This window comes from Oncorhynchus keta, unplaced genomic scaffold (genome assembly GCF_023373465.1).
Source record: "Oncorhynchus keta strain PuntledgeMale-10-30-2019 unplaced genomic scaffold, Oket_V2 Un_scaffold_2522_pilon_pilon, whole genome shotgun sequence".
NCBI lineage: Eukaryota > Metazoa > Chordata > Actinopteri > Salmoniformes > Salmonidae > Oncorhynchus > Oncorhynchus keta.
Window position 1 is genome coordinate 47,501 of NW_026290884.1, and position 15,000 is coordinate 62,500.

Sequence of the window (15,000 nt, forward strand, 5' to 3'; positions counted from 1 at the left end):
AGTCAAGGATAGACCAAATCGTGGCTGGAATATGTGAAATGGATCACTAGATCCTTTACTGGACGATACCATCTTAACAGTAAGGAGAGACCAGCTACTCGTGGCTGGAATATGTGTAGGGGTCAATAGATCCTTAGTCCGGATGATACCATCTGACAGTAAGGGACAGACCAAACTCGTGGCTGGCTTATGTGTGGGGTCAATCTGATTCCTTTACTGGATGATACCATCTGACAGTAAGGGAGAGACCAGCTCGTGGCTGGAATATGTGTGGGGTCAATAGATCCTTTACTGGATGATACCATCTCCCAGCTAGGAAGAGACCAGCCACTCCTGGGCTGGAATATGTGTGGGGTCACTAGATCCATTTACTGAACGATACCATCTGACCGCCTGAGGGGGTTTTTCGTGGCTGGAATATGTCCATCGTGGTCAATAGATCCTTTACTGGACGATACCGTCTGACAGTAAGGGAGAGACCAGAGTGGCTGGAATAGTGGCAGGGTCAATAGATCCTTTACTGGACGTATACCATCTGACAGTAAGGGAGAGACCATCTGTCGTGGCTGGAATATGTGTGGGGTCAATTGACCTTTACTGGATGATACCATCTGACAGTAAGAGAGACCAGCTCGTGGCTGGAAATAAATGGGGTCAATAGATCCTTTACTGGATGATACCATCTGACAGTTGGCCTGGGCCATTTACCAGCTGCCCTGCTGATCCATGGAATATGGTCTGTGGGGTCAATAGATCCTTTACTGGACGATACCATCTGACAGTAGCTTGATAGCCCAGCCCGTGGCTGGAATATGCTGGGGTCTCTGATCCTTTACTGGATGATACCATCTGACCAGTAAGGTGATAATCAGCTCGTGGCTGGAATATGCCTCTGTGGGGTCAATATGCCTTGTCCACTGGATGTAATTATTGACAGTCACTGGAGAGACCAGCTCGTGGCTGGAATATGTGTGGGGTTAATAGATCCTTTACTGGATGATACCATCGTGTGACAGTCACCGGGAGAATGATGTGGCTGAGACAAAATGTGTCAGGTCAATAGATACATTTACCTCAACTGTATACCATCTGACAGTTTGGAGAGACCACATTCCTGGAATATGTGTGGGGTCAAAATGCCCTTTTACTCCTGGCGCACCATCTGACAGTAAGGGAGAGACCAGTTCGTGAACGTTTAACACAATCAGTCTTTATCTTAGGTTCTCCTCTGTTTCTTGATGTAATGTTTCTAATCCATGCATGCTAAATTAATATGAAATTATCTCATTTGTTGGTTCTGTAACCATAAATGCTGATTGGTTTCATGCATTTTATATCAGAAGCCTCCTTCCTTAAGTTTGTTTTATTCACTGCCTTATTTTTACTGCTCCAACCCGGATACATTAGTAATCCAGTTTATAATAGCAATAAACCCTGACGTTTCCATCCCTAACTGTAATATGTTCTGACAAGATGGAACGGCAAAAGGGGCTGGATCCAACTACTGCAGAGATCTGCCATCCTACAATCTAAGCTTGATGCCTTTAACAAAAATGATCACCATGAACCCACTCAGGTATAACCCTCAAAGCCAGGATAAACACGGGAACGTCTCACTTTAATAGACTTTAATGATCCTAACCAACCAGGCCCCTCCAAAGAGCACCTCTGCTGTCTTCAATCCAGCATCACCATGAAACCATTCTGATCCGTAATCGGACTGGCTCAAATGACCATCCTCATCAGTGCAAACATCCCTGAAACACTTCAGCAAGCAGGCATTTACTCTAGCCTGCCTGAAGGTGCCATGTGGGCCGTCAGTTTGCAGATGTGCAGCTATTCTATTGGTTCCATTGCGCCAGGCCATCTTAAATAAGACCACATATAAAGCATTTGAAATGAACTGTATAGCCCTTTGAATCTCAGGTCTTATGGGAAGACCACCCAAAAACATCCTATTCCATTCCATTCAGTTTTGCATGATTGCAACTTTTCAGAGAAGTTAGGAAACAATATACAGGGGCAGTTGAAAGCCAAGTGTAGCTTGTTTCAAACAGTGTGTGTGCATGTGTAGTGTGTGTCCAAAAAGTGTGTCCTGTGTGTGTGTCTGTGTGTGTGTGTGTGGTACTGTTACCAGCTAACTCAGGCAGCAGATAATTGAGAAGCAGAGAACATTTCTTCCTGGTCTAGTCATGCTTTCCAGCTATTTTTTAATATTTTTCTTACACCTCAACTTCAATATACTCTCCTGAAATCCCCACTCACCCAATGTCAATGGATCTGCTATTTTCTTTACTTTTGAATCCGGAACCCCCAACAAATCAGCTAGCCAGCTAACTAGCTACTAGTCAGCTAGCCACTGAAATAGTGGTCATCAGCTACCTTTAGTCCGGACAACTCTCGCCAGTCCGCAAACAGTGCGACTCAAACCAGAGCAAATCAGACTTATTTTTCTCCATATCTCCGGATTCCTACCGCAAGCTCTGAACCTCTTAACCTGGATCATCGCAGCTAGCTAGCTGCTATCCGAGTGGCTAACGTCTCTGTCCGAAGCAAGAACCAATTAGCCTGGAGCTAGCCCATCTCCCAGCTAGCCGAAGAGGTCCATCAGCCACTCCTTGGGCTACAATACCTATTTTGCCAATTGGCCTGCACCCCCGCCGACCCATCACAACTGAACTACCGACGTAATTCGCCTGAGGGGTTTTTCGGCTGGCTCCTCCATCGTGACATCCCCTGAATGCTCATCTGCTAGCCTGATAGCCGCGGCCCGCTAGCTGCCTAGAGCATCTTGGGGTAGCGGCAGGGTAGCCTAGTGGTTAGAGCTGCGGACTAGTAACCCGAGCTGACAAGGTAAAAATCTGTCGCTCTGCCCATGAACAAGGCAGTTAACCCACTGTTCCTAGGCCGTCATTGAAAATAAGAATTAGTTCTTAACTGACTTGCCTTGTTAAATAAATAAAGGCCCATAGGACAAATTCTCTGGCCACTTAATTTTGCCAATTGGCCTGGGCTCATTTACCATCAACCCCTGCCCTGCTGATCCATGACGACTGGTCTGCCCGAGGGGCTCACAACAGACTTCTTCCATCGCCCCTCTAAGGCCCTTCTGCTAGCTTGACAGCCCCGGCCCGCTAGCTGCCTGAAACGCTGTGTCTCTGGCCCGCCGAGCCACTCACTGGACCCCTATAATCACTTGGCTACGCATGCCTCTCCCTAATGTCAATATGCCTTGTCCATTGCTGTTTTGGTTAGTAATTATTGCCTTATTTCACTGTAGAGACTCTATTCCAAACAATACGCCTAGTTAACCCTTTAGTTCCCCCTACCACTCATGCGGTGACCTCACCTGGTTTAAATGATGTATCTAGAGACAAAGTCTCTAATCTTCATTCAATGCATACATTTACCTCAACTGTATTCACATCCTACCACACCTTTGTCTGTACATTATTCCTTGAATCTATTGTACCGTGCCCAGAAACCTGCTCCTTTTACTCTCTGTTCCCAACGTACTAGACGACCAGTTCTTATAGCCTTTAGCAGTACCCTTATCTTACTTCTCCTCTGTTTCTCTGGTGATGTAGAGGTTAATCCATGCCCTGCAGTGCCTAACTCCACTCCCATTCCCAGGCGCTCTCATTTGTTGACTTCTGTAACCATAAAAGCCTTGGTTTCATGCATTTAACATTCAGTAGCCTCCTTCCTTAAGTTTGTTTTATTCACTGCCTTAGCACACTCTGCCAACCCGGATATCGTGTCTGAATCCTGGCTTAGGAAGACCACCAAAAACCTGCGTTTCCATCCCTAACTGTAACATGTTCCGACAAGATGGAACTGCAAATATGGGGCGGAGTTGCAATCTACTGCAGAGATCTGCCATCCTACAATCTAAGCTTGATGCCTTCAACAAAAATTATCAATGAACCCACCAGGTATAACCCCAAATCCGTAAACACGGGCACCCTCATAGATATCATCCTAACCAACCTGCCCTCCAAATACACCTCTGCTGTCTTCAACCAGGATCTCAGCGATCACTGCCTCATTGCCTGCATCCGTAATCGGTCTGTGGTCAAATGACCATCCCTCATCAGTGTCAAACGCTCCCTGAAACACTTCAGCGAGCAGGCATTTCTAATTGACCTGGCCGGGGTATCCCGGAAGTTTAGTTGACCTCATTCCTCAGTAGAGGATGTCTGGTTATTCTTTAAAAGTGCTTTCCTCACCATCTTAAATAAGCATGCCAGTAGTGTGACTCAAAAAATGTAGAACCAGGAACTGATATAGCCCTTGGTTCACGCCAGACCTGACTGCCCTTGACCAGCACAAAAACATCCTGTAGTTACTAATATGGCATCGAAAATCCCCATGATATGCAACTTTTCAGAGAAGTTAGGAAACAATATACAGGGGCAGTTAGGAAAGCCAAGCCAGCTTTTTTCAAACAGAAATTTGCATCCTGTAGCACAAACTCCAAAAAGCACTTCCTCCCAGCTGTCCTCTGCACTGAGGCTAGGAAATACTGTCACCACCGATAAACCCGTTGATAATTGAGAATTTCAAGAAGCATTTTTCTACGGCTGGCCATGCTTTCAACCTGGCTACCCCTACCCCGGTACAGCCCTGCGCTCCCCACAGCAACTTGCCCAAACCTCCCCATTTCTCCTTCACCCAAATCAAGATAGCTGATGTTCTGAAAGAGCTGCAAAATCTGGACTCCAACAAATCAGCTGGGCTAGACAATCTGGACCTTCTTTGTTTCAAATTATCCGCTGAAATAGTTGCAACCCCTATTACTAGCCTGTTCAACCTCTCTTTCGTATCGTCTGAGATCCCCAAAGATTGAAATCTGTGTGCGGCCATCCCCCTCTTCAAAGGGGGAGACACTCTAGACCCAAACTGCTACAGACCTATATCTATCCTACCCTGCCTTTCTAAGGTCTTCCAAAGCCAAGTTAACAAAAATATCACCGACCAATTCGAATCCCACCGTACCTTCTCCGCTATGCAATCCGTTTCGAGCTGGTCATGCACCTCAGCCAAGCACAAAGTCCTAAACGATATCATAACCACCAACGATAAGAGACAATACTGTGCAGCCGTATTCATCGACCTGGCCAAGGGTTTCGACTCTGTCAATTATCACATTCTTAACGGCAGACTCAACACCCTTGATTTCTCAAATGACTGCCTCCCTGGTTCACCAACTACTTCTCAGACAGAGTTCAGTGTGTCAAATCGGAGGGCCTGTTGACCGGACCTCTGGCAGTATCTATGGGGTACCACAGGGTTCAATCCTCTGGCCGACTCTTTTCTCTGTATAGATCAATGATGTCGCTCTTGCTGCTGGTGATTCTCCTCTACGCAGACGACACCCTTCTGTATACTTCTGGCCCTTCTTTGGACACTGTGCTAACAACCCTCCAGGCAAGCCTCAATGGGCAGGTGGGACGGTAAAAATTGCAGAGTGCGAATTTCAAATTACAGAAATATAAATATTTAACATTCATGAAAATACAAGTATTATACATCAAAATAAAGCTTAACTTCTTGTTAATTCAGCCGCTGTGTCAGATTTCAAAAAGGCTTTACGGCGAAAGCACGCCATGCGATTTTCTGAGGACAGCGCCCGGCAGATAAAAGTATGAAAAACATTTTTCAACCAGGCAGGTGAAACACGAATGTCAGAAATAGCGATAAATGCCTTACCTTTGAAGATCTTCTTCTGTTGGCACTCCAAAAGGTCCCGGTTACATCACAAATGGTCCTTTTGTTCGATTAAGTCCTTCTTTATATACATAAAAACTCAGTTAAGCTGGCGCGCTTCATTCAAAAATAATACTGTTAAACCAGTTTCAGAAAGGAGAATTTTGTCTCAGTAGTGGAGTTTAGTTATTAAGACTAATATGTCTCAGTAGTGGAGTTTAGTTATTAAGACTAATTTGTCTCAGTAGTGTGAATTTAGTTATTAATATGTCTCAGTAGTTTAGTTATTAATATGTCTCAGTAGTGTGAATTTAGTTATTAATGTCTCAGTAGTTTCAGACAGTTATTAATATGTCTCAGTAGTTTAGCTTATTAATGTCTCAGTAGTGAATTTAGTTATTAATATGTCTCAGTAGTTTAGTTATTAATATGTCTCAGTAGTGTGAATTTAGTTATGAATATGTCTCAGTAGTTTAGTTATTAATATGTAACCACTAGGCTACCTGCCGAGACTGCTACCTGACTGGTTGCCTAGTGATTAGAGCGTTGGGCCAAGTAACCGAAAGGTTGCTGGATCAAATCCCAGAGCTGACAAGGTGAAAATCTGTCATTCTGCCCCTGAACAAGGCAGTTAACCCACTGTTTCTCAGTAGGCTGTCATTGTAATTAAGAATTTGCTCTTAACTGACTTGCCTAATTAAATGAAGGTTAAATAAATAAAACAAATATTTAAAAAAGTAGTATCTATGGAAGCATAGCCACTAGATCTTAGCTCTGAGACGACTGTCATCAGGAGATCCCTGACTTGACCTACTAACTAGTATCTATCAGACAGTGGAAGCATTGCCACTAGATCTTAGCTCTGAGACTACTGTCATCAGGAGATCCCTGACTTGACCTACTAACTAGTATCTATCAGACAGTGGAAGCATAGCCACTAGATCTTAGCTCTGAGACTACTGTCATCAGGAGATCCCTGACTTGACCTACTAACTAGTATCTATCAGACAGTGGAAGCATTGCCACTAGATCTTAGCTCTGAGACTACTGTCATCAGGAGATCCCTGACTTGACCTACTAACTAGTATCTATCAGACAGTGGAAGCATAGCCACTAGATCTTAGCTCTGAGACTACTGTCATCAGGAGATCCCTGACTTGACCTACTAACTAGTATCTATCAGACAGTGGAAGCACAGCCACTAGATCTTAGCTGCTGAGGCTGCATCCTCATCAACTTGACCCACTAACTGTTTCAGACAGACACTAGAAAACACACCATCAGGAGATCCCTGTGACCTGTCTTCCCTTTGTCTATCAGACAGTGGAGTTAGCCACTAGATCTTAGCTCTGAGACGACTGTCAATGGCAGATCCCTGACTTGACCTACTAACTAGTATCTATCAGACCAGGAAGCCTAGCTCTGGCACTGTCATCAGGGAGACCTAGTAGTGCACTATTTAGGTGGAAGGAGCCATTTGATACACAAACAGTGGATCTGGCTGTCTGTCATGGCGGTGAAACTATCAGACTGGCGCACGCAGCCAATCGGTGTGGAGCATCTGAGCTCCGTGCGCAGGGGAGCATAGCCACTAGCGAGGGAGAGACAGCGGCAGTCAGGATGGATGCCACCGTGATCTTACAATATGTTCAGGAGACTTGGCCGCAGGCCAACTGTCATCTATCAGACAGGAAGCTCTCTGTTAGATTAGCTAGCGCTGATGTGTTTCCAGCATCCTGCCAGCATGGCGTGTACTAACTAGATGACAGTGGAAGCATAGCCACTAGATCTTAGCTCTGAGACGACTGTCACCAGAGAATCAGTCACTTGACCTACTAACTAGAGAAAAGACAGAGACAGGCAAATCATTTGTCCACCACTTTGGGCACGTCACAATTCATCACGAGACATATTTCCCGGTCACAACATTAGTATTTCTGGTCACAACATTGGTATTTCTGAGACACTGTCATTGGAGATTTCCTGGTCACATCATTGGTATTTCCTGGTCACAACATTGGTATTTCCTGTCACATCATTGGTATTTCCTGGTCACATCATTGGTATTTCCTGGTCACAACATTGGTATTTCCTGGTCACATCATTGGTATTTCCTGGTCACATCATTGGTATTTCCTGGTCACAGACATTGGTATTTCCTGGTCACAACATTGGTATTTCCTGTTCACAACATTGGTATTTCCTGGATCACATCATTGGTATTTCCTGGTCACATCATTGATATTTCCTGATCACATCATTGGTATTTCCTGGTCACAACATTGATATTTCCTGATCACATCATTGGTATTTCCTGGTCACAACATTGAGACGATTTCCCCTGGTCACAACATTGGTATTTCCTGGTCACAACATGAGACACTATTTCCTGGTCACAACATTGGTATTTTCTGGTCACATCATTGGTATTTCCTGGTCACAACATTGGTATTTCCTGGTCACAACATTGGTATTTCTGGTCACATCATTGGTATTTCCTGGTCACATCATTGGTATTTCCTGTGTCAGCATTGCCAGTATTCCTGGTCACAACATTGGTATTTCCTGGTCACATCATTGGTATTTCCTGATTCAGTCACATCATTGGTATTTCCTGGTCACATCATTGGTATTGGTATTACCTTCCTGTTTCCTGGTCACAACATTGGTATTTCCTGGTCACATCATTGGTATTTCCTGGTCACAACATTGGTATTTCCTGGTCACATCATTGGTATTTCCTGGTCACATCATTGGTATTTCCTGTTTCCTGGTCACATCATTGGTATTTCCTGGTCACATCATTGGTATTTCCTGGTCACAACATTGGTATTTCCTGGTCACATCATTGGTATTTCCTGGTCACATCATTGGTATTTCCTGGTCACATCATTGGTATTTCCTGGTCACATCATTGGTATTTCCTGGTCACAACATTGGTATTTCCTGGTCACAACATTGGTATTTCCTGGTCACATCATTGGTATTTCCTGGTCACAACATTGGTATTTCCTGGTCACATCATTGGTATTTCCTGGTCACACATTGGTATTTCCTGGTCATTGGTATTTCCTGGTCACATCATTGGTATTTCCTGGTCACATCATTGGTATTTCCTGGTCACATCATTGGTATTTCCTGGTCACATCATTGGTATTTCCTGGTCACATCATTGGTATTTCCTGGTCACATCATTGGTATTTCCTGGTCACATCATTGGTATTTCCTGGTCACATCATTGGTATTTCCTGGTCACAACATTGGTATTTCCTGGTCACATCATTGGTATTTCCTGGTCACATCATTGGTATTTCCTGGTCACATCATTGGTATTTCCTGGTCACATCATTGGTATTTCCTGGTCACATCATTGGTATTTCCTGGTCACATCATTGGTATTTCCTATTTCCATTATTAGCCCTTTGTCTAATAATGGCTGTACTGAGAACAGGTTGAGAAGAGTAGCTGAGATGACGTGTCTAAACTCTATAAAAACGGCTGTACTGAGAACAGGTTGAGAAGGGTAGCTGAGATGACGTGTCTAAACTCTATAAAAACGGCTGTACTGAGAACAGGTTGAGAAGAGTAGCGGCCATTAAACGCACCTGGCCAGATTGAAGACATCATCGATGAGCCCCGCCCTGTTGCCGACAGAGATGATCTACGGAGAGAAAAGGGTAAAAGGTGGAACGGTTTTCATAGATTTTTCTGCTTTTACATTTTTATTCAAACCTTTAATGGTCCAGATGACGAGGAGGAAGAGGAGGAGGAAGAGGAAGGAGGAAGATGAAGAAGAGGAAGAAGAGGAAGATGACAAAGAGGAAGATGAAGAAGAGGAGGAAGAGGACGATGAAGAAGCGGAAGATGACGAAGAGGAAGATGACAAAGAGGAAGATGAAGAAGAGGAAGATGACGAAGCGGAAGCTGAGGAAGAGGAGGAAGAGGAGGAAGAGGACGATGAGGAAGAGGAAGATGAAGAGGAGGAAGAAGAGGAAGATGAAGAAGAAGAAGATGACGAAGCGGAAGAGGAGAAAGAGGAGGAAGAGGACGATGAAGAAGAGGAAGATGACGAAGCGGAAGAGGAGGAAGAGGAGGAAGAGGTCGAAGAGGAGGAAGATGATGATGAAGAAGAGGAAGATGACGAAGCGGAAGAGGAGGAAGAGGAGGAAGAGGACGATGAGGAAGAGGAAGATGAAGAGGAGGAAGAAGAGGAAGAAGAAGATGACGAAGCGGAAGAGGAGGAAGAGGAGGAGAGGACGATGAAGAAGAGGAAGATGAAGAAGAAGAAGAAGAGGAAGATGACAAAGAGGAAGATGAAGAAGAGGTGGAAGAGGATGATGAAGAAGCGGAAGATGACGAAGAGGAAGATGACAAAGAGGAAGATGAAGAAGAGGAAGATGACGAAGCGGAAGAGGAGGAAGGAGGAAGAAGAAGATGACGAAGCGGAAGAGGAGGAAGAGGAGGAAGAGGACGATGAAGAAGTGGAAGATGAAGAGGAAGAAGAAGAGGAAGATGACAAAGAGGAAGATGAAGAAGAGGAGGAAGAGGACGATGAAGAAGCGGAAGATGACGAAGAGGAAGATGAAGAAGAGGAAGATGAAGAAGAGGAAGATGACGAAGCGGAAGAGGGAGGAAGAGGAAGATGACTAAGATGGAAGATGAAGAGGAGGAAGAAGAGGAAGATGAAGTTGAAGAAGATGACGAAGCGGAAGAGGAGGAAGAGGAGGAAGAGGACGATGAAGAAGAGGAAGATGACGAAGCGGAAGAGGAGGAAGAGGAGGAAGGGGAGGAAGAGGATGATGAAGAAGAGGAAGATGACGAAGCGGAAGAGGAGGAAGAGGAGGAAGATGAAGAAGAGGAGGAAGAGGACGATGAAGAAGAGGAAGATGACGAAGCGGAAGAGGAGGAAGAGGACGATGAGGAAGAGGAAGATGAAGAGGAGGAAGAAGAGGAAGATGAAGAAGAAGAAGATGACGAAGCAGAAGAGGAGGAAGAGGAGGACGAGGACGATGAAGAAGAGGAAGATGAAGAGGAAGAAGAAGAGGAAGATGACAAAGAGGAAGATGAAGAAGAGGAAGAAGAGGAAGATGAAGAAGAAGAAGATGACGAAGCGGAAGAGGAGGAAGAGGAGGAAGAGGACGATGAGGAAGAGGAGGAAGAAGAGGACGATGAAGAAGAGGAAGATGACAAAGCGGAAGAGGAGGAAGAGGACGATGAGGAAGAGGAAGATGAAGAGGAGGAAGAAGAGGAAGATGAAGAAGAGGAAGATGACGAAGAGGAAGAGTGTCCTACCTCAGCGTTGGTCATCAGCTGTCCAATGAGGAGCCTCCAGTTGTGGAGGTCGTAGTTCACCCGGAAGTACCCAGTCTGGTTGATGTTGCCTAGCAACCACATGTCATCGTCCATCCGGCCCACTTTGTGTGTCTCTGTAAACAAATAAACATGATGGACGTGTTTAATGGTTTACTCTATATTTACAGTGCTATATATACAGAGATGATGGACAAGTTTAAAGGTTTACTCTATATTTACAGTGCTATATATACAGAGATGATGGACAAGTTTAATGGTTTACTCTATATTTACAGTGCTATATATACAGAGATGATGGACAAGTTTAATGGTTTACTCTATATTTACAGTGCTATATATACAGAGATGATGGACAAGTTTAAAGGTTTACTCTATATTTACAGTGCTATATATACAGAGATGATGGACAAGTTTAAAGGTTTACTCTATATTTACAGTGCTATATATACAGAGATGATGGACAAGTTTAAAGGTTTACTCTATATTTACAGTGCTATATATACAGAGATGATGGACAAGTTTAAAGGTTTACTCTATATTTACAGTGCTATATATACAGAGATGATGGACAAGTTTAAAGGTTTACTCTATATTTACAGTGCTATATATACAGAGATGATGGACAAGTTTAAAGGTTTACTCTATATATACAGAGATGATGGACAAGTTTAAAGGTTTACTCTATATATACAGAGATGATGGACAAGTTTAAAGGTTTACTCTATATTTACAGTGCTATATATACAGAGATGATGGACAAGTTTAAGGTTTACTCTATATTTACAGTGCTATATATGCAGAGATGATGGACAAGTTTAAAGGTTTACTCTATATATACAGAGATGATGGACAAGTTTACAGGTTTACTCTATATATACAGAGATGATGGACAAGTTTAAAGGTTTACTCTATATTTACAGTGCTATATATACAGAGATGATGGACAAGTTTAAGGTTTACTCTATATTTACAGTGCTATATATACAGAGATGATGGACAAGTTTAAAGGTTTACTCTATATTTACAGTGCTATATATACAGAGATGATGGACAAGTTTAAAGGTTTACTGTCTATAGTAACAGACATGTTTAAAGGTTTACTGTCTATAGTAACAGACATGTTTAAAGGTTTACTGTCTATAGTAACAGACATGTTTAAAGGTTTACTGTCTATAGTAACAGACATGTTTGAAGGTTTACTGTCTATAGTAACAGACATGTTTAAAGGTTTACTGTCTATAGTAACAGACATGTTTAAAGGTTTACTGTCTATAGTAACAGACATGTTTAAAGGTTTACTGTCTATAGTAACAGACATGTTTAAAGGTTTACTGTCTATAGTAACAGACATGTTTAAAGGTTTACTGTCTATAGTAACAGACATGTTTAAAGGTTTACTGTCTATAGTAACAGACATGTTTAAAGGTTTACTGTCTATAGTAACAGACATGTTTAAAGGTTTACTGTCTATAGTAACAGACATGTTTAAAGGTTTACTGTCTATAGTAACAGACATGTTTAAAGGTTTACTGTCTATAGTAACAGACATGTTTAAAGGTTTACTGTCTATAGTAACAGACATGTTTAAAGGTTTACTGTCTATAGTAACAGACATGTTTAAAGGTTTACTGTCTATAGTAACAGACATGTTTAAAGGTTTACTGTCTATAGTAACAGACATGTTTAAAGGTTTACTGTCTATAGTAACAGACATGTTTAAAGGTTTACTGTCTATAGTAACAGACACGTTTAAAGGTTTACTGTCTATAGAAACAGACATGTTTAAAGGTTTACTGTCTATAGTAACAGACATGTTTAAAGGTTTACTGTCTATAGTAACAGACATGTTTGTTTAAAGGTTTACTGTCTATAGTAACAGACATGTTTAAAGGTTTACTGTCTATAGTAACAGACATGTTTAAAGGTTTACTGTCTATAGTAACAGACATGTTTAAAGGTTTACTGTCTATAGTAACAGACATGTTTAAAGGTTTACTGTCTATAGTAACAGACATGTTTAAAGGTTTACTTTGGGGTAACAGAATGGGTCAGAACCTTTCCTGTAGTAATTCTCCGGAATGTTCCATGGGAAGTTTTGCCCTGGGATTTTGAGAATTTTCTGAAATTCATCAAAAAAGTTATGTTTGAAAATGAGTTTTTGTGGGATAGTAACATAAGGTTTCTAGGTACTGTGGCATATTTTGGATAAACATTCCCAATTCAATGGAATTACAACCCTCTGCATGCACAGTGCATTCTTCCATCACATGTACAGCTGATTCTCAAGATCTTGCACACTAATGAGATGCCATTGAGCGCACACTACTACACTGTCTGAGCCAAGGACTACATGTTTTCTGGTAAGTTTTATTTTAATACTGACATGGTTTGAATATATTTTATATGACATACATTTTTTTTGTTAACTAGTAAATAGTAGCAGACAGCAAAGTGTGGTTAAATCATTTCTAACTTGTTAACAATTTCTGCTAGTTAGTTTTTAACCTTGAGCCTGCTAACTGAGGAGTGTTAATTCACCTGTTTCCATACATATTTAATTTTAATACATGCATCTTACAAAGGAGTTGTTTAATCTAACTGCTTAACTATTTATCTGTATATATAATTGTTTTTTTTTTTTTTTTTTTTAAATGTTTCTAATCTTTACAGGAAAATGCCACGGGTTGTGGAGACATTTCACTGCAGCTAATGTAGAAGGAAACACTGTGTACATTTGCAAATACTGTGCCAAATCATATGGGAAGAATAGTAAAGATGCAAATCATCTGCTAAGTGACATAAAGTTCCCTCAGCACTTATAACAAGAAAACACTGACACAAGTCCCTATAGTTCTATTCGAGGTGAAAATGAGGAATCAGACACATTATCAATGTTAGACTGACCATCCTGAAACTCTCTTGTAAATATACAGAGAGCATGGAGCTGGCTGTAGAGTGGACCATCCTGAAAATCTTGTAAATATACAGAGAGCATGGAGCTGGCTGTAGAGTGGACCATCCTGAAACTCTCTTGTAAATATACAGAGAGCATGGAGCTGGCTGTAGAGTGGACCATCCTGAAACTCTTGTAAATATACAGAGAGCATGGAGCTGGCTGTAGAGTGGACCATCCTGAAACCCTCTTGTAAATAAACAGAGAGCATGGAGCTGGCTGTAGAGTGGACCATCCTGAAACCCTCTTGTAAATAAACAGAGAGCATGGAGCTGGCTGTAGAGTGGACCATCCTGAAACCCTCTTGTAAATAAACAGAGAGCATGGAGCTGGCTGTAGAGTGGACCATCCTGAAACCCTCTTGTAAATATACAGAGAGCATGGAGCTGGCTGTAGAGTGGACCATCCTGAAACCCTCTTGTAAATAAACAGAGAGCATGGAGCTGGCTGTAGAGTGGACCATCCTGAAACCCTCTTGTAAATATACAGAGAGCATGGAGCTGGCTGTAGAGTGGACCATCCTGAAACCCTCTTGTACATTTACAGAGAGCATGGAGCTGGCTGTAGAGTGGACCATCCTGAAACCCTCTTGTAAATAAACAGAGAGCATGGAGCTGGCTGTAGAGTGGACCATACTGAAACCCTCTTGTACATATACAGAGAGAATGGAGCTGGCTGTAGAGTGGACCATCCTGAAACCCTCTTGTAAATAAACAGAGAGCATGGAGCTGGCTGTAGAGTGGACCATCCTGAAACCCTCTTGTAAATAAACAGAGAGCATGGAGCTGGTTAGAGTGGACCATCCTGAAACCCTCTTGTACATATACAGAGAGAATGGAGCTGGCTGTAGAGTGGACCATCCTGAAACCCTCTTGTAAATAAACAGAGAGCATGGAGCTGGCTGTAGAGTGGACCATCCTGAAACCCTCTTGTACATAAACAGAGAGCATGGAGCTGGCTGTAGGCTGACTTTAGGGTGGACCATCCTGAAACCCTCTTGTAAGTAAACAGACAGCATGGAGCTG

At 42.6% G+C, this 15,000-nt stretch overlaps 1 pseudogene; it reads right to left on the minus strand.

Annotated features, from left to right (window-relative positions):
- Positions 1 to 15,000, minus strand: part of LOC127928255 (thyrotropin-releasing hormone-degrading ectoenzyme-like) — a 196,328-nt pseudogene that overhangs the window by 45,247 nt on the left and 136,081 nt on the right.